The 19580-nt window shown below is 41.9% G+C and overlaps 2 long non-coding RNA genes and 1 pseudogene across 2 annotated transcripts; 2 read left to right on the top strand and 1 right to left on the bottom strand.

Annotated features, from left to right (window-relative positions):
- Positions 1-11407: 11407 nt before the first annotated feature.
- Positions 11408-11713, bottom strand: LOC125592935. The gene is made up of 2 exons (XR_007328744.1): positions 11541-11713; positions 11408-11446 (listed from the first exon to the last, which is right to left on the bottom strand). It is a non-coding gene; the product is annotated as an uncharacterized LOC125592935 (long non-coding RNA).
- Positions 11714-12385: 672 nt separating this feature from the next.
- Positions 12386-13550, top strand: LOC125592936. Its single transcript, XR_007328745.1, has 2 exons — positions 12386-12593; positions 12816-13550. It is a non-coding gene; the product is annotated as an uncharacterized LOC125592936 (long non-coding RNA).
- A 390-nt stretch (positions 13551-13940) lies between these two features.
- Positions 13941-17535, top strand: LOC106355369 (annotated as a pseudogene).
- Positions 17536-19580: the final 2045 nt, after the last annotated feature.

Genomic DNA, 19580 nt, shown 5'->3' with positions numbered 1-19580 from the left:
AGTCGACGAGGAAGAACTTAGTTGACATGTTGATTACTTCAGCATAGACTGGAAGAACCACTTCACAGGCGGTTTGCTTCACCTCTCCGCTGAATCCCACAAGTGGGGTTGTCTTTCTCGCTAAGGCATTTTCATCCAATCCCAGGTCCTGATAGGCTGTCTGGAAGATGATGTTGCTGGATCTTCCGTTATCTACTAGGATCCTCCTTACCAAGCAGTTTGCTACGGTAAGCGATACCACCAGAGCGTCATGATGGGGAGCTAGGACCGTCTCTTGTTCCTTTGTTGTGAAGCTTATTTCGTCTGATCCCAAGAGTAGCCATTTTGATTTGGACGTCTCCAGGCCAAGTTTGGCGTTTCGAGTGCTCTACTTTGCGGCTGCATGGCTTATGCTGCTTATCTCCGAACCTCCGGATATGACATGGATTACTCGGTCTTGGCGAGATGGTGACGCGGGCTTGGTTTCAGTGGATTTCCTAGTCGTTTCTTTGCTAAGGAGGTTCTTGGCCTTTTCTGAGAGGAACTCTCGGAGGTATCCCTTCTGGAGTAGTTCGTTGACTTCGATCTTCAGTGTGATGCAATCCTCCGTCTTGTGACCATGGTCACGATGGAACTCACACCAGAGATCGGGTTCCGGAAGGAATCGGGTCCCGTCATCTTCGGGGGCCATTTAACCTGTTGGCCCATCTGCCTCAGGGAGTTGATTAGTTCCGGTTTGGATACGGATAGGTGTGAGATGTCTGGCCAGGTTGATACCGACATCCCTTCTGCTCTCTCGAGTGGACGGCTCATGTACCTGCCCCGGTTTCTACCTTCTGGGTCTTTCGTGGGTTTCTGGGAGGATCTGTCGTCTCGATCACTCCAGTCTTGCCTGGTTGCTTTCTGATCTTGTTTATGTTGAGCCTTGGTGCGGCTTGCGACATCCTCTTCCCATTTCACTTGGGCTCAGGCTCGGGATAATACCTCTTCCATAGTTTTGCACTGATACTTGGTCAGTTCCTTGTAGAGATCCCCGTCTGGGAGCAGGCCTCTTTTGAAGGCTGAGATTGTTGTGGTGACGTAGCATTCAGGAATCGATCATTTTCCTGATTGAAGCGAGCTATGTAATCGCGAAGGGGTTCGACCCGATGCTGGAGGATTTCATAGAGGCTGTCTGAGGTTTTCTCCATGTTCCGGCTACTTGTGAACTTCTCCACGAACCCATTGCTGAGAGTTGCGAACGAAGATATGGATCCGATGGGTAGATTAATGTACCATTGTAACGCGGGTCCGATCAGGGTTGAGCCGAATCCCTTGCATATGGTGGCCTCGCGGAACTCCCTTGGGAGTGCTACAACTAGCATCCTTTGTTTGTGCTGAGCGATGTGGTCGTCTGGGTCGCCGGTACCGTCATACATCTTTATGTTGGGGAAGGAGAATTTTCTCGGCATCTCGATCAGGGCAATGTTGTCTGTGAAAGGAGTATCGGCATAAAAACCTGTTGGGGAAAAATATTCCATGAAGAGATTACTCCAGCTTCCGTCTTTCAGGTCCCTGCCCCCCAGGGTCCGGGTTCCTGCCTCTGGGTCCCAGGTCTCTGCCCCCAGGTCCGGGTTCCTGCCTCCGGTCACGGGACCCTGTCGCCAAGTCTGGGACCTTCCTCCGTCTTCCAGGCCAAGTGATTTCTCCTGCCTTAAGATATATGGAAATCTTCTATTTATCAGGTAATCAACTTAGAGAAGAAGGAATCTTCCTAAATCCAAGAGAAAGAGGAAGTATTCCAATATGATAAGCCGCCCTTGAGAAGAATGGAAATATTCTATTATCTAAGGATATATGAAATATTTCCAAACCCTAAGAGAAATGCACGACTTCCACTATAAAGATAGGTTTCTAAACCTAAAGAAGAGGGGAACACGTCCATCTATGAGAAGAACACGTCCATCTATGAGAGAAAACATCCAGCTCCAGAGCTCACGAATTCGACAGCCGCCAAGGCTATATTTCACCCCGAGAAGACCTTATCCTACGAGAGGTCTATGACAGGCTGATCCCGGCGATTACTACCATGAAGATGACGTTCTATGCTCTCTGCAGCACACCTACAACTCCACATACTGGTCCAGGCCACGATCTCCATCTCACCGACAGGGACACTCCATGCTCATCAAAGCATATCGAAGCTCCATGCTCCCTGCAGCGTATCGACTACTCCACCATCTGTTCCGGCCATGCACCCCCTAGAACAGATGGTTCCTATCACCTACGGAGCCACATGCTCATAAAGTCTTATGCCCAACAAGGACACGTGCCCATCCAGGCTCCACGCCTCCATCAGAGCTACGTGCTCCTTAGGCCATATGCCCACTAGGCTACGCGCCCACTTAGGCTCTGCGCCTCCATCTATAGATGAACTACGAACGGCTTGATCCCTCACTGAAGGGTACGTAGGCAATCCCCCCTGAAGGATGCAGATATAAATCCCAAACACCTTCCACGGTTCCTCAAGGACTGCCCTCTGATAGGCGGGACCATCAACTGCAGATCCAGAAGACCCTGTGGCCTTCACCATGGATAGGAAGTCCCTGCCTAACGATAAATCTCCCTCGCGGCTACTAAGACACCGACGACATATACTGGCCCATACCCGTATGGCAGTATCTTGAGAGCAAGACCTCCGGGTTCATCAACCACCTAAGTGGGAGAAAGCACTACGACAACCAGTCTCTTCCCTCCTATCATTCCATAGAACTGAGCACAGATCGCTTGTACACAAAAAACCCCTAACAGTTTGGCGCTAGATTGAGGGGCAGTCATATACTACGTGACGATGTGATAGGTAGGAGGAACATTACGTGTATCCTCTCGAAAGTCTCTTAACTCCATCCACCTGGGAACAAGGATCGACTTACTCTCATCAGATCTAAAGCTCGCACAGCTGGGATCCCAGAACACTCCTCTAAGGGAGTATAACACCATGCTAACGGTTGTAGCATAATTCGACGCAAGAACTAGCACTGGGTCCCTGCAGGTTCCAGGTTCCAACTTGGAATCCCTCCTCAACCGCATTTGGTTTCACCGGTTCCAGGTCTCAACCACGAGTCAGACCTCTACAGTATTTTATTTCTGCTGGCTGCAGCTCTAATCTACTAGTATGACCTCTACAGTCTATGGTCCCTGCCTACTCCCGGTCCCAGCCTGGAATCGCCCTTCAATAACATTTGGTTCCCCCCGGCTCCAGGTCTCAACCTCAAAGCCAGCCTCTACATTCTTTGGTTCCAGCTGGTTCTGGGTCTTAACTATATGTCACACCTCTACAAAAGTCGGATTCAATATTCCCAAGCAGGGGCAATCATCACAAACATCAAGATCAGTGGATAGTCCACTAGCATCAATCTAGCAAGCCCCAAACACCACCAATGCGTCAAGGCTCATAACTCCGCTCCATAGGAGAAAGATGAAGGGCTCTGAAGCAGCACACAACATCTTTCGGCCGGGTTCACGACTTTGATAAGTTACATAAGCAGGGGAGTCAAAAGAAGAGTTCCTAGGAACACCGTAAGCACACCAGACAACTACTAAAAGGTAACTGGAGAACCACCTTTCTCTTCAGGTTCTAGAATCTAAGTGGTAGTGGAATCCTATATAAGCCTGATAGCTAGGTGGATAGAACGCCTTTGAGTACTCGTCAAGTTCCGTTGGAGTTGTTCCACGAAAGGAACCCTGCCCAAGCGCCGGGAACACTGCTGCTCCACCTCCTGCAAAGGAGCCAGAGAATATGCTAAACTCTACATCAAGGGATGCTGGTCTTTATATCCTCAACTCATTTGAAGCAAATGGGAGTAAAAGGAGCCGGAGAACACTTGTTCCCACTACTGTTCATCCAAAAGAAAAAAGCCAAACTTCTGGGTTCCAGATCCCAGCTTCCAGGTTCCGGGTTCCAGCTTCCAGGTTCCAGATCCCAGCTTCCAGGTTCCGGATCTTAGGCTGTTCACCTTATAAGGAGGTCAAACCCAATGACCCCAAGAAATAGCAAGCACTGGCCACCTTACTACGTTTTCCTGGCAATGTACCCTGATATACTTCTAAAGGAAGCTAAGGCGACGTGCTTCTCAAGATTTCCAAGGCTACGGGCCTTTACATATTTCCAAGGGAAGACACGACCGCGGGGAAACCAGGGGCTATTGAGCTAAGCGTTAACCCAAGGGGCAACACGCATCAACAAATCCCATCAACATGCACATGGCAAAGGAGATTCAAGACGAGGCGACGAGTCATCGAATAACATCCAGAAAACGTTGGGAATGGCTCACCCAAGTGGGAGCAGAGAACGGCTTGGACGCATCATTAAATGACATAATAAAACGCAGAGAGTGGCTCACATAAGCGGGAGTAGAGAGCAGCCAGAACAAGTCATTGAACAACACCTACAAAAGGAGAATACACAAACCCCTGACAACGGATTCCGACTTCAGAACCGGATCAATTCCTACCTCTGGGTCAATTTGGGCTTGGGTCTTAGAAGATAATTCAACCCTCGCGATGAAAGCCCAAGGATGAAGAACTGCTGTCACTACAAGATCCGAACATAAAGCCCTTCAGAAGATCATCTCCAGACGAGTCCAAAACCTGGGAATTTCTCCTAGACCCCTGTCTACCTCAGGAAAGCTGATCCTTCTCCAGGTTCAAACACGGCCCAGACCTAAGAAGAACTCGGAAAAAGGGAAGCAATGTCATGTCCACGATAAGCATGCAGAGATGGAACGACTCCGGTTGGCCAAAGTACACATGTTTTCTCCCGACTTCACCCATGAAATCGAAAGATAAGGGGTAAACTATTGGGAATAAATAATTTTGGAAAATACTACTCCTGCTTCCGAGCAGGACCCTGATCTCCAAACACCCGCATGAAGAAGTTCCGACTCCGGCTCCGGCTCCGACTACGGAGCTCCGGCTCCGACCCCTGCTTCTATCCTTAACACCAGGTAAAAATGAAATGAAAAAACTCTTCAAAATCATACACATGGAGCATCGTACGAAACATGCCAATCCATGCAATAACGCAGAAGGCATAAGTACAAACGCAATGTACTATATTCAAACTTAGAGTTTGTACAGGGAGCGACAATAACAATGGGTATGAGACATAAGGTAGGAATGGGTCTGCACAAGCCCGAGTATGCCGTCAATACTACCTAAAACCCCTGTATAGCCTCAGGCATATCGGAGTCCTAAATGTGAAAAGCACTTGTATTAAAATGCTATGTGCTAAATAATACAGGGGACACAAGGCATAATCGCCAAAAAGTACAAAAGTCCGGGAGCACCCTATAATATCCTGCTTCTCCAGACGTGGAAAGCAGCAAAGCCTGGTACTTGGGTTTTCACCCATACCAGCACCTTCTAAGTCTGATAGTGGCTTCCTACAGAAGCAGCATGCAGCACGAGAACTCGATAGTGGCCAGCTTTCGAGCGGCAGAATGCGAAATCCCAACGGGTACCGGTAGTGGCCTCACCTGAGAAGGTAGAATACGGTCCCTTAAACTAAAACTCAAAGCCCCCGGGTTATTAAGAACCTTCGGGTCCCCAAGCAGTATCCGGGTCCTGAACAAAATTTTTCAGGGCCTGGAAAAGGTAAACCTCCAGGCTCTTTATAACCCCCGGGCCCAAAATCGACTTCCGGGTCCAAACGCAACCTCCGGGTTCAAGTTGACCTCCGGGTCCTAAATACGACCTCAGGGTCTAGAACCTCCGGGTTCCCAAACGATCTCCGGGTCCCTAAACGACCTCAATACGACCTGAGGGTCTAGAGGAACCTCAAGATTCCCAAACGACCTCCGGGTCCCTAAAAGACCTCCGGGTCCTAAATACGACGTCAGGGTCTAGAGGAACCTCCGGGTTCCCAAACGACCTCTGGGTTCTTATTCAACCTCTGGGTTCTAAATGCGACCTCCGGGTCTATGGCATCCTCCAGACTCCAGAAATGACCTTCGGGTCCCAAAAACATCTCCGGATTCTGAAGCAATATCACGGTTCCATTCGATCCCAGAATCCATGTATTGAATTTCCGGGTCCATAAGAGAGACCTGCTATCTCTTGGGAAAAATTCACGAGTAACTTATCTACAGAAGGTGGAATGTGAAGCATCCCTATACTCCGGGTTCACGAGCCTAACACATATGGTTCCGTCTTTAAGTCTTCCCAAAGGGTAGTTGGATAACGCAAAGGAAGACACTGCTCCAAAAAGCCTACCTAGAAATCAACAGGAGTCTACCCGGCGAAGACGACTTCGAGTCGAAAGGATATACGAGAAGGTCCCCTTGAAGTTGGCCTGGGAATATGAGTTTTTACCCGCGGGGCCCGGGCCGTTTGACCCGCCGCAGTAGGCCTGGGATTTTTATCCATAACCGAATACCCGAACCGGAACCGACCCGAAATGGACCGGTTCGGTTCGGTTTCGGTTCTAGGCAATTTATCCGATGGGTATTAGTGTTAATTATCCATGGGTATCGGTTCGGTTACGGGTTTTACCCGAAACCGAACGGGTACCCGTTTAACCCGAATTCTATGCTTAAAAAACATAGATTTGTATCTTTCGAGGGTTGAACCCGGGTTGGATAGGCAAAGCAACAACTGCAATACCACTAGACTAGTTCAACTTCGTTGTATTTAATACATATTACTAATATATATACGATTTCTATTAACTTTTTTTAAAAAAATAAAATAAATAAATAAAAAACTGGTATATAATTATTTTATTTTGTAAATATTTATATAATTCACATAAGAAACGGGTACCCGGAACCGACCCGAAACCGGTAGTACCCGATCCGAAACCCGAACCGAAATTTACTAAGTACCCATTGGGTATAGAATTCATTTATCCGAAAAACCCGGACCCGATCGGATCTTATCCGAACCCGAACCGAATATCCGAAGTCCCAGCCCTACGCCGCAGGGCGGGTGCGGGTCGAACAATTTAGAAAAATCGATTCGCGGGTGCGGGTGCGGGTTATGAGCATTTTATGCGGGGCGGGTGCGGGTAGGTGGATTTTGAAGCGCGTGTAACCGCCAACCCGCAAATTTTTTTTTTTACATTTTTTTTTTAAAAAATATATTTTTTTTTTGTAAAAATGTATATTTTGTAAAGAAAATATGGGAATTTTCAAAAATAATAATCAAAATATTTTAAAATATTTAAAATTTTAATTATAAATATATAAAAATTTAATTATAAATATATTATTTATATTATATTTTACAAAAATTAAATTAAATAAATATTTTTTTAAAATAAAAATATAACCCGCGGGTCCCGCGGGTTATCCGCAAAATTAAGCGGGGCGGGTGCGGGTACAAATTTATTTGTTCGCGGGTTGTGCGGGTCGGATTTTTTGACAAAAAAAAAACTTTGTAACCCGCGGGTTGGCGGGTCAGCGGGGCGGGTTTGACCCGCAACCCAGCCCTACCTTGAAGGTCCACACAACCAACAGATTCCTTGACGACAGTCCATCCAGCCTCCGGGTTCTTGGACGAAAATCTATACAACCTCCAGTTTAAGAAGAATCACGTCTCCGAACCTATGGGTTTCAGAAGAATATACCTCTCAACCTTCATATTTTTGGAGAGCATGCCCAGGATCCTCCGGATTCCATGAGAGCACAACACAAGGTTATCCCAGCATTGATTGTGGCTTACCTCCGGGGGCAGATTGCAGTACTACATAGTTGAGAGTGGCCAAGAATCAATGGCAGAGTTCAACTAGTATCTCCACCTTCCTTAGGCGGCGTGGAAATTACTGCTCGCCGCAAGGATGCTAAGCGCAACAAGGAGACCGGTATGGAGACCCTCCCGAAAGTCCATTACAGTCTTTACAAGCTCGAGAGGCACAAGCAAGGCCAGTAGAATCAAGCATGAGGATCCTCAGTTTCGGCCTCCGGGTCTTATTCAACCTCTTCGTCCTCCTGATCCTTAGCCTCGCCAAAATTCTCCCTCTCAGAATTTCTGGGTACCAACCCATACACTCCTCCACACGATTCGTGGAACCACAAAGTCCTGCCTGAGCTGAGGCCGAGTATAGCTACAGAAGCCGCACAAGCACCTGGGGTATGATCAGACGCATCACCCTTTATGCCGATGTTCCCGGCTTCTCCATCAAATTTTCGGCCAACTCCGGCCTATCTCCATCATTGGGGCACCGTCTCATCTTTATAAAACAGAAGAAGAAAGTCTAACAAGTCATCCGAATCAAAGGCCATACATCTCCAACCAGGCTGCAAATCCTTATACACCGAGCGCAAGTGCATCTGAGAACGACCGACAAGGCAGCGTGATACTATGGTGCAACTTATAAAGTCCTATGAAGAAAGTCATGTTATTTCCTGCCTTCAAAAATGAAGCCAGAAAATAAGGAGCAAACTGTCGGGAAAAAATATTCCATGAAGAGATTACTCCAGCTTCCGTCTTTCAGGTCCCTGCCCCCAGGGTCCGGGTTCCTGCCTCCGGTCACGGGTCCCTGCCCCCGAGTTTGGGACCTTCCTCCGTCTTCCAGGCCAAGTGATATCTCCTGCCTTAAGATAAATGCAAATCTTCCATTTATCAGGTAACCAGCTTAGAGAAGAAGGAATCTTCCTAAATCCAAGAGAAAGAGGAAGTATTCCAATATGATAAGTTGCCCTTGAGAAGAATGGAAATATTCTATTATCTAAGGATATATGGAATATTTCCAAACCCTAAGAGAAATGCACGACTTCCACTATAAAGATAGATTTCTAAACCTAAAGAAGAGGGGAACACGTCCATCTATGAGAGAAAACATCCAGCTCCAGAGCTCATGAATTCGACAGCCGCCAAGGCTATATTTCACCCCGAGAAGACCTTCTCCTACGAGAGGTCTATGACAGGCTGATCCCGGCGATTACTACCATGAAGATGACGTCATATGCTCTCTGCAGAACGCCTACAATTCTACATACTGGTCCAGGCCACGATCTCTAGCTCACCGACAGGGACACTCCATGCTCATCAAATCATATTGAAGCTCCATGCTCCCTGCAGCATATCGACTACTCCACCATCTGTTCCGGCCATGCATCCGCTAGAACAGATGGTTCCTATCACCTACGGAGCCACATGCTCATAAGGCCATATGCCCAACAAGGCCACGTTCCCATCCAGGCTCCACGCCTCCATCAGAGCTACGTCCTCCTTAGGCCATATGCCCACTAGGCTACGCGCCCACTTAGGCTATGCGCCTCCATCTATACATGAACTACGAACGGCTTGATCCCTCACTGAAGGGTACGTAGGCAATCCCCCTTGAAGGATGCAGATATATATCCCAAACACCTTCCACGGTTCCTCAAGGACCGCCCTCTGATAGGCGGGACCATCAACTGTAGATCCAGAAGACCCTGTGGCCTTCACCATGGATAGGCAGTCCCTGCCTAATGATCAATCTCCCTCGCGGCTACTAAGACACCGACGACATATACTGGCCCATGCCCGTATGGCAGTATCTTGAGAGCAAGACCTCCGGGTTCATCAACCACCTAAGCGGGAGAAAGCACTACGACAACCAGTCTTGTACGCAACTGAGCACGGATCGCTTGTACACAAAAATCCCTTAACAGAACCGGGATTACTTTTCCGAATTAGAGGTGCCACTCCGGGGAGTCTTTCTATCATAGATTGCATGGCGTCGAGCTTTTTGGAGAAAATCTGCTCCAGATAGGTGGTCAATGAGGACTGCAATGCCGCGGCTCCTTCGGATGTTTCCTTCTCGGATTCTGGCTCGGAGTCGCTGGATATTGTTTCATGGACTCGCGTATCTCCAGCTTTTTCTTCTGATGCCCCAGCTTCATCTGAAGGCTGTCGAGCGGTACATCATGCGGTGTTGGGTGTGTCCAGGCTCGGCATGGATCGGACCTGTGTGTGGAAGCGGCGCTTCTTGTTTCTTGCCGTGTTGAGGGCTTGATTCTTGTCTCAGAGAACAAGGTTTTCAGATTCGAGCTGAGTAAGCTTCTCAACACTTTGCTCCAGCTGCTTCGAGTGTTCGTCTAGCTTTTCCTTCAGGCTTTAGACTTCAGAGGAAAGCTCAGGGTTCTCGGTGGCTTCCCGAGCCTTGTGCAAGTCGGTTACCTGGCTTTGTAATCCGTCGAGTTGCCTTTGTAGCTCGACTTCTCTTGGAGTAGATTCTGATGGGTTGTCTTGCTCATCCACCGTCATCGTCACGTAGTTTAGATTATTCTCCTCCTTCTAGCGCCAAACTGTTAGGGGATTTTTGTGTAGTATCTTTTAGAGTACCACAGAACGATGGATGAGCTGATATTTAATATAGATTTTGGAGTAGTAAAAGAGATTATGACTTGAATAAGCGTTTATTAGATCGAACTAGAAGAGATTACAAAGTATTAAGCAAGAAACCCTAGTCTAGCCGTCTAATTCTAGCTTTCAAGTCCTAAAGAGTTGATCCCTTATTCTAGGGTTTGGGTTCCCCTTATATAGTCATCTATAGGTCGGTTGGAGTAGGTGGAAGTCTTCCATATTCGGAAATATGGAAAGTTCTCCTTATCGGTAATTTGCCTTTTTTTGGAGATAGAGGCGGTTCCGGAAACCGATACTGGGGTACCCGATATTGGAGATCCTGAGCATTCCTAAAACAGAGATCCGGAGATCTGGATCCTGCCTAGGATCTCTGGAGGAAAGTAGTACCTGAGTATTTTCCCCTCAACCCAAACTTGAAATGAAAAGATCAAACGTGAATCGGAAATATTGGCTTCGAGTATATGTGGCCCAGTAGTAGTATTTTCATGAAGCGTGGGCTTATGTTTATTTCCGCTTGGGTTTTGAATAACTTAGGCCCGATTCCAGCCTTCTTCTTCGACGCCGCATGCTTCTGAACCCTAATTTCGTCTTCACTGTCGTAACAAAGTAACGGAATCACGATTGCTGAAGCCATAAACTCCGCATTTAATCCCAGTAATTTCTTTCCCCACTACTTCTCATTTCACTAGAACCTTCGACCTCTTCGGTTTCTTCAGTATTTGGATCTTATAAATAGGCGTTCATGGCTTCATCGTTATCACTGCATCATCGATTTTCTGAGAAGCTTCTTCGTATCCTCCACCGTCAAACTCGCCGTCTCCGTCATCGCTGTCGACGAGCAAGGCCGCCTAATCGGATCCTGTCCTTGATGCCGTCCATTTCGCGGAGCTTCTCGATCAATCTCCCGATCGGCATCTGCATGATCTTCGGCCAAATCATGGCGGTGTTGTAAAGAAACCTCCGGGAATCTCCAGGCTCCGGGGCGATTATGGCTTCTCCAGATTCCTTGGGGATTCTGGTTCGTACGGATAACGAAGATGACGAGATACGACAGTTCATTAGACTCTGTGATGCTACGTTTGAGATGATGAACTTCGTCTAAAGATTCCTCATGCCATTGATGAACGATTTTTTCTCCCTATCGAGCGAGAGAGAATAAACAAAACAAAATAAAAATAAAAATATTTTAAAAATATGAATGAAATATGAACAGAGGGAACAGAACAACCAACTTCATCCCAGCATTTTCACGGACTCCTCCTCAATCATCGCTGAAATAGAACTTCTCATCAAAAACAGAGTATCATCTCTCAAGGATTCCAACCCAGATTTCTCAAGCAGAGTCACGCAAATTTGGTTCTCCTAATCTCTCCGGCATTAACCAGCCGTAATCTCTAACTCTCTAAGTGGGCTCACCATATGATCCTTCTTCTCCACTATGGGCTTCATTTTGATGGGCTTCAATAAGAGCTTACTCCATAAACATTTACTTAGAGCATCATTATCGCCTGTATTCAGGGAGTCTCTTATGTTTAATTTGATTTAAAATAAAATCAAAAAGACAAATAAATCTAAAAAACGTCTCGTAATTTGGTACCGGAAGAGACGTCTCTTCGTCTTCCTCTCTTCCTCTCTGTCTCTCTCCACTCCCTCTCCCATGGCGGCTTCTTCTACCTTCTCCTCATCAGCTCTTCTCTCAAACAACCGCACTCCACCGCCATGCTGCTCTATCAGACCCTCGATCTCTTCCTCCCCGATGCCCAGGAGGAGATCTGTGTCTTTGCTGAATCCTTTTGTGGATGCGATGATTGCTTCGAAAACGCCGGTTTGGGTCCATGCGGGTTTGTGGAGATATTACATTTTGAGAGCTCAAGACTTGAACTTTCTGTTCAGGAGCTTCCACCCTTTGAAGGAAACGCTCAAAGACAGAGACTTTAAGTATGGTGGTGAACGGTTTTGACGAGGAAGCATAGCTTCAGGTCTGTCAATGGAGGTGGCGAGACAGAGTTTTGAAAGATGGGTTTTTTGTATCGTGAGCTGAAGAAGAAGATGGAAGAGAAAGTTTTGTTCTTTCTGTCTCTGTACTTTTCTTCTTTGATTTAACTGTTGAAGAATGAAATAACGTTGGAGAGATGATGGTGCTAGGAGCTGGAGTGCAACAGCTCCTTTTTGGGATAATTAGAAAGAAACTAGATGCAGTCGAGCGGGATGGAGAGGCTGATAAAAGAGCAGCAGACTCATCACATCAAGAACTCATAGAAGAAGGTTCTCATCAAGAAAGTTAGGTATGGGTTCTCATCAAGAACGTAGAGTTTAGGTTATGTTATTTGACCGTTGGTGTAGAGTAAGCTTAATGGTTGCTCTGTTTGGTTGGTGAGATGTTTGGAATCATGTACTCACAGTTGATCTGCTAATGAAATATTTTTGGGTATGAGAAAAAGATTGAAACTTTAGTAAAGATGTTACCAAGAAGATAACACTTAGCTGCTACACGGCTTGGACTACAGTTAATGATGGTGGCTGGCTTGAACTCCGGTGATCACGAAAAGACTCTTCGGTGACATGGCTTGCTCCTCCTATATATGGCTCACCGTTAACGATGATGGTGGTTGGTGTTAAACGCCGCAGCTCCAGTTTAGATCGTGTCTCCTCCGCATCTCTCGGTTATGATCGCATCCATGACGAGGGTTGATAAAGGCTCCGGCGTGGCAAGGATCTCAGACCCTCATCCGGTGAGATGATCATGACGGTGGCGTTGTAACGGTAACTGCGATGATCACATTGTTCTTCGGTGAATGATACGAGTTCGAGATGAATGACGAGTGGCGGCGGTGCAAGTGAATCTCCAAACCAACAGAGTATTGAGATTAAGTGGAGGAGATAGAGATCAACAATGAAGGAGAAGAACATGGCTCAGCTCTCGCTCTCTATATTAAGGTTGATGATATATCTAGAATTATGTACTCACGTTTAATTTGCTTATGAAATTTTTTGGTTTTGTCTGGTTTGAATGATTGGGGTATGAGAAAAGCTTGAGACTTTAGTAAAGATGCTGCAAGAACATCATACACTCTAGGATCTGTTCTCGGATCATTGTTGTAAAGTAAGCTTTGTGTTTATAATAGGAGTCTACTTGCTGTAATGTTTCTCGCGTGTTCTTCTTTGCAGAGGTTTATAAGAGATGAGCTGCTGCTATAACCATTCATTCCATTACATTCTCTATATATGTGTTTATTCAGCTTGGTCATTTTATAGACAAAGTCATTCACTCATCAAACAAGCTCCTTGTTCTTTCCTTCTCACAATCATCGCACAAGTTCTATTTAATTACAAAACAATTTTCATTCTTCTCACAAAGTCATCAAACGAATTCCTTCGTTTTTATTTTTTATGTTTTTTTTAAAAAATCAATGTTTAAAATGTTATCTTGTACTATGTTTTAAGAAAAAATTTAACTTTAATAAGAAAAACCAAAATAAATTGGTGATTAATTAAATTTTTTTTTTAAGAACCCTTAAATAAGAGACTTGCAATAAGGTACGTAAATTTTCGGGTCTCTTAATCCAGTCTCTTAATTCACTTTTACAATTAAAAGTATTAAAAAAAAAAAAGACCCATTTAGGGTCTCTAAGATAATGGTGCTCTTAGGTTCTTCACATGGGATTATATTATAGTTTTATAAAACAATTCTTGCTACTTTTTAATTTAAATGCACCAAATTTAAGCAAGAAAAAAAAAAGCGTGGGCCAAAAGCTACTTTTGTTACTTGCTTTTCTTTCTGGAGTCTCACTGTATATTAAACCAATATTCATAAATAATAAAAAAACTTAGACCCAAAATTCATACTCATAAAATTGTAATGTTTTTCAAATACTTACGCAAAAATCTACACAAATATGTAAAAAAAAGAAACAAATCCACTCTACAAAACAAAGTGATGACCAGTTCCAATAAACAGATGAACCTATTACCTAATAATAGGTGAAACTCCACATGTTTACACGTAACCCCTATTATTTCATAAAAAAAACACCCCTCATACAAATGAACTTCATACCTAGTAAAACACCACCTCAAAGAAATAAAAATATCTTTAATGGCTCAAAAATACAAAACAACAGCTTCTGCAATTTGCCTAAATAAAAAAAATATAACAATAAAATAAACATATTCACAGAAATCCGCGCGTAGCACGGACACACTCCTAGTATAAAGTTTTTTTCTCTCCTGGTGCTGCCACCTCAGCGTCCAGCTAGAAAAGTCGTTTAACCAGGAGATGCCACGTGTCCCATGATTCTCGACGCAGTGTATCATTTAATCGTTGGTATGTTGGGCTTTGTTTTGTTGGCTTATTTGTGTACTTGGGCTCCTAAGATTGAAGATTTTTCTGGGCCGATGGAGTACGGGTGAAGTGATGAAACTAGGCTCGTCTTCGTCTCTCCTCTTCGTGTGGCGGCGATGCGGTGACGATTGTGTTTCTTCTCACAACCTGAACGGTCGGTTTAATGGCTCCATGATCCATCATCCACGATCTACATTCAATGAGGTTAGCTCTTGCAAAGCTGTGGAAATTCAAGTATTAAAAGGTTTGCATCCCTCCTCTCGAAATCATCCGTCGTCGACGAAGACGATCCGGCATCTGCTACCCATTCAGTGGCCTCAGCCTCAGAACGAAGAGATTTGTCTTGCCATGGAAGAAGCTAAGTTCGAAGAAAAGGTATATCTTCTCTTCTCTGTATTCTTTCATTGGAGTTTTCGCATATCACTTGAATGTAATTTGCCAAAATCAAATATTTAATCACGTATGATGAAATCTGTGTGATAATCATGAATGATGCATTCTGGGTTTTGATTCCCGATTTAACTTTTTCCCGCTACCAACAAGAGAGAAGAGAAGAGAAGAGAAAGTTTACGCAGAAAGAAACTGAGAGTTATCGAAGAAGAAGATGGCGATGGAAATAGCAACACCGGCTCCTGCACCGATCACATCCCCAGAGATAAACATCATCCTCTCGCCAGCAAAGACGAAGACTCACAAGAAGAACATGATTCAAGTCTCCAACACGAAGAAACCATTGTTCTTCGACGTTAATCTCGCCAAGGTATTGTTACTTTAAAATCTCTTTGATGGGAACGAAAATTCCACACCGGATCTAGGTTTTTAAGCATCTACTTCTTATATTTCGTTTGTGGAAGCTTGAGATCGGCTTGGTTGATTTAGTTTTGATTCCTGAACAATCTCTAGCCTTTATATGTCCACCAAAGTGTTTGTTTGTATTCCAAATAGAGCAATTTAAAAAAGTTTCTGAATCAATTTTGTGTGATATGCATTGCGTTTGATGCAGAGGTACATTCAGCAACACAATGAGGTCGATCTCTCTGCACTCTGAATGGGTATACACCACATTTTCATCATAACTTAAAATCTTATCGAAAAAGCATGGACTGGTCTCTCTCTCTTCTTTGTGTATTTTACTTTTTAACTGTTTTAATTTGCACACAGCAATAATGATGGTGGTAACAATCTCTGAGATCTTGAAGAACACCGGATTGACTACAGATAAGAGTAAGTTCTTTTTTTCATGATGATAGAAAAGCTTTCAATCTAATTCAAGTCTGTTTTTTTATTATTATTATTGTTCAGAAGTGTTGACATCCACTGTGGGAATGAAGGATGAGGCCAAAGGAAAGATGGTTCAGAAAGCAAAGGCATGTTTCACTACTTTAGCATCATCCTCCCCTTTGTGTAACATTTTGACTTCTTATTTTTACATTATGTTTTACGCAGATTGAGATTGTGTTGGGGAAATCAGACAAGTTTGACTCTTTGGTGCCACCTGTGACCAATGGCAAGACTCCTTAGGAAGTAGCTAATGCAAAAACGGAGGCGACTGCTGTTGAATCACAAGAAGCCGCAGCCACCGACGCCTAGGGACTGATAAGAAACACCACATAAGAATGATCGTTCTATGTTTTTTTTAAATGTCTTTTTTTTTTGTTTCAGTTGTGACAAATCGAACATAATATTTTAGATATGTATGTAATAAGTAAAATGATGATTGAAAAAAGAGTTCTCGGTTTTGAAATTGACGTCGGTTTAGTCCATGTGTGATGGCGTATTGGGTGAATTTTGCTGATGAATTGAGAGATTATAAATGAGTAATCTTTGTGTTTCCGTTCAAATTTGATGAAGGTGGTTTTGTTGGTAACTGACAAATCGAAATGGTTTAAGGCAGAACGTTTCACATGACTATAAGCATTATTGTATCTGTTCACTGTTTGTTTTTGTGAATGCCAAAGTAAGTCTTGAGTAAACTCCTGTTGTGTCTTCGTTTTGGTGCAGTGCAACGAGATCAGAAAGATGAGTCATAAGCTTACCCATGATTGGAAAACCAGTAGTTGACAACCATCAAGAAGAAGACGATAATGAAGCAGATGACGCTGATGATGCAGACAATGTAGAGGACTCAGATGAAGAAGAATTCGAGCAAGAAACCAGTAATAATCCTCCTAACATACAAAAAAGTTTTTTTTACTGCTATTAGCTTTGATTTGGAGAATACACATTTCTTCTAAAATCTTTATGTGCCGAAACGAGTGTGATTTTGGAAGATTAGTTTTCCTTTTGCTATGAACAAGTTCAAATGTTTAATTATGGATTACTAGATCGTTTTCCGTGCTACGCGCGAATAATTGATTTTTAAATATTACAATTAGTTTTGTTGCGTGAATATAAAATATTACAGAATTATCATATGTATATAAACTATGTACTATGTAGGATATAGTATATGAGAGGAGACATGGTCTATTTATTTTCTGAAAGTTCTATATATAGATCTTCACATTTTTGTAGTAAAATACTTTTATTAGTTTGCAAAATTTCCAGACTTGAGTTTAGAATAAAAAACAGCCCGGATGATGTCGAAAGTTGTTCTTAGATGTGTTTCCTCGATCGTTATCTTTTGAGCTAAGGTGTAGATGAGAGATGTAGCTCTAACTCATATCTTGAATCTACTCTTATCTTTTCTTTGAAGTCGTTAACGATTTTTATTGTCTTGTTAAATAAAAATGTGCGGCATATCATGAGAAAAGAATTATATTTCTTGTTAATAAGGTTTTTAATCAGTAGGTATTAGACATTCAAGTTTTTATTTGTTTTTAACTTTATATATTGTAGGAATAGTGTTTGTTACCACAACAACTTTATATTTTTGATTATTTATACTTTATAGATCCCTCAATAGAGATGTTTGATTGTTCCGTAATATATATATATATATAAATATATAAAATATTTAAGAGCTATATATATAATTAAATATTTATATTAAAGTATGTGCATGCCTCTCCATTCATTTAAAAAAATAAAATATTTAATTTAAATCATTAAATATTTTATATTTAACTATATAATATATTTTGTCTAAGTAAATTATACGATGAAGTTATAAATATGGAAATTAAAAATTGATTGTTAATATAAGAAGTAAATTTGGGATAGTAAGTACTAAGGAATATAAATACAAAGTTAAGTAAACTTAGTTATGATTCAACTATTCTTTTATATTCAGATTGAATCTTTCTTCATCTTTTTCCTTTTACTTTCAACACAACTATGTTTTTGTACAATATACACAATTTTTCTCTACATGAGATACTATAATTAAAACCAAAATATAGATACTATATTTTGTTGACTTTCAAATTAAAACAATTAAAACATAAGGAAATAATTACATGAAAAGACAATAGGTCTTATAGTTGGGTAAATTTTGCATATATATATTATAATTGTTAACTAGAATATAAGATATACACCAAAAAGTTGTTTCTCAAGCATAAACTCAAATCTTTTGAAAATTAAAAATATGTATTTTTCTTGTTTTCTTTCTTTCTTTAATTGCATCATAAAATAAATGAGTAAGTGTTTATGCTTTTACCAGTGCAATTATTATTTTTAGAAGTTTATAATTAAAACTTATCATTTTTCTATGATTTTGAAAATGTTAGAACTAATGATTATTCTTCAGTGATGCTTTAAGATGTATAATCTTAATAGCTTGTTGATAAATCAAAATGGAACTGTTACAAATGTTGATAATATTAATAGCTTATGTATTTATATTTTTACACTGTATATTAATAGTGTCTTTTATCACCAAAAAGTATATTTTTCACTATTTATCTATAACTTGTATTTTAATTCTTAGTGGAAAATATTTTTCTGTGTTTTTCGATTAAATTTTTCATTATTACCCTATAAGATATTATAAAATTTTTAAAGAGTAAAAATAATAATATGATCAACTATATTGAGTTTTGAATTATAACATTTTTCTAGCAAAAGTATCAAGAACTCCTGAACTAATTTAAGGAACTCATGGCGGCCTATTTTGATTCCAGCATCCAGTGCACATATATTTATTTTCTCTTTCTATGTGGAAATATTGAACAAAAAGTAACTTCCAACCTCTAATTGTATATACAAATAGATTTTCGTTTGGATTAGTATTCTTATATATTTCAAATTATTTATTTATGTATTACTTAGCATACCTTAACAAAATCCGTATTATGTCAAATTGAACAATATTTTTTAATTATGTAAACTTTAAATATCCAGTTAAAAACTATGATATATGTTTTTTTGTGAATAACTTCATTCAACACTCGACATGCCAGAGTTTTGAGACAGATTGTATTGAGATGATCGTTATGATTAAGGAGCTTCATGCTTGGTCAAGCTTTGCAACATAATTGGAGAGGATATAGACTCTGCAGAAATCAGATTTATGACTTTTTAGCTAAGACTGCAAGGTCTTTCTATAGAGAGCTTTGTTTTATTGGTTGTTCTATTCCGGTCTGGTTACCCAGACCACCTCAAGTTTGAATAATGGAATAACCGTTCGTTGTCAAAAAAAAAAATTACCATTATTGATAGTTTGTAATATTTAGTTTTCAGATTTGTTTTAACTTCCACATTAGTAGAGGGGTTAGAACCGAATAGTTTTTCGCTTCCACACTTGCACTCTCAAATTTTCTCATAGCTTTTCAATATTTTGCATTATAAATTATATAATTTTAATGGTTTTCAAGGTGAAGCAATGCATGAAAATGTACAGTTAAAAAGTACAATTTTTTTGAAGAAGACAAATTGTGATGGGCTTGTAAAAATAAAATGTCTGTAGATCATCTAATCTAATCTATTAAAAAGGGAGTACAAATTAGAAATGCCCTTTAGTTTTGTATGTTATTTACACTAAAATGCC

This window comes from Brassica napus, chromosome C9 (genome assembly GCF_020379485.1).
Source record: "Brassica napus cultivar Da-Ae chromosome C9, Da-Ae, whole genome shotgun sequence".
Taxonomy (NCBI): domain Eukaryota; kingdom Viridiplantae; phylum Streptophyta; class Magnoliopsida; order Brassicales; family Brassicaceae; genus Brassica; species Brassica napus.
Note: the sequence above shows the minus strand (reverse complement) of the source record. Positions and strands in the feature narration are given on the sequence as shown.